A 1,468-nucleotide genomic window follows, 5' to 3' on the forward strand; every position below is an offset into this window, starting at 1 on the left:
TATAGCTTCTACCCACTTAGTAACGTAATCAACAGCAGCTAAAATATGTGTATATCCATTAGAGGCAGGAAAAGGTCCCATATAATCAAAGCCCTAAACATCAAACAGTTCAATAACAAGTGAATAATTCATAGGCATTTCTTGACGTCTACTAATATTACCAATTCTTTGACATTCATCACAAGATAGGACAAACTTACGGGCATCCTTGAAGAGAGTAGGCCAATAAAAACCGGATTGCAATACCTTATGTGCAGTTCTATCTCCCGCGTGGTGTCCTCCATAAGTTTCGGAGTGGCACTTGCGTAGGATCTATTCCTGTTCATGCTCAGGTACACAACGTCTAATAACACCATCTACTCCTTCTTTATAAAGATGCGGGTCATCCCAAAAGTAATGTCTCAAATCATAGAACTTTTTCTTTTGTTGGTATGTGAAGCTAGGTGGTATGAATTTAGCAACTATGTAATTAGCATAATCAGCATACAAAGGGGTACTACGAGAAGTACTTATGACATTTAATTGTTCATCAGGAAAGCTATCATCAATAGGTAGTGGGTCATCAAGAATATTCTCTAACCTAGATAAGTTGTGTGCAACGGGGTTCTCAGCTCCTTTCCTATCAACAATATGCAAATCAAATTCTTGTAGCAAGAGAACCCATCTAATAAGTCTAGGTTTAGCATCTTTCTTTTCCATAAGATATTTAATAGCAGCATGATCAGTGTGGATAGTTACTTTAGAATCAACAATATAAGGTCTGAACTTATCACAAGCAAATACAACTGCTAAAAGTTCTTTTTCAGTAGTAGCATAATTTCTTTGAGCATTGTCTACAGTCTTACTAGCATAATGGATAACATTTAATTTCTTATCAACTCTTTGCCCTAGAACAGCACCTACATCATAATCACTAGCATCACACATAATTTCAAAGGGTAAATTCCAATCAGGTGGCTAAACAATAGGTGCAAAGACTAATGCTTTCTTAAGTATTTCAAATGCTTCTACACAATCATCATCAAAGACAAACTGTATATCTTTTTGTAATAAATTAGTCAGAGGCCGAGAAATTTTTGAGAAGTCCTTAATGAACCTCCTATAAAATCTGGTGTGACCAAGGAAACTTCTTATACCTTTGATGTCCTTGGGACATGGCACCTTTTCAATAGCATCAACCTTGGCTTTATCAACTTCAATACCTCTTTCAGAAACTTTATTCCCCAAGACAATACCTTCATTAACCATAAAGTGGCACTTTTCCCAATTCAAGACAAGGTTAGTTTCTTCACATCTCTCCAAAACTCGATCAAGATTGCTCAAGCAATCATAAAAAGAAGATCCATAGACGGAAAAGTCGTCCATGAAAACCTCACAAATCTTTTCACAAAAGTCAGAGAATATAGCCATCATGCATCTTTGAAAGGTAGCAGGTGCATTACATAAACCAAAAGGCATACGTCTATAA

The sequence above is a fragment of the Triticum urartu genome, chromosome 3A (genome assembly GCF_056163025.1).
Source record: "Triticum urartu cultivar PI428250 chromosome 3A, HENAU_Tu73, whole genome shotgun sequence".
In the NCBI taxonomy this organism is placed as follows: Eukaryota; Viridiplantae; Streptophyta; class Magnoliopsida; order Poales; family Poaceae; genus Triticum; species Triticum urartu.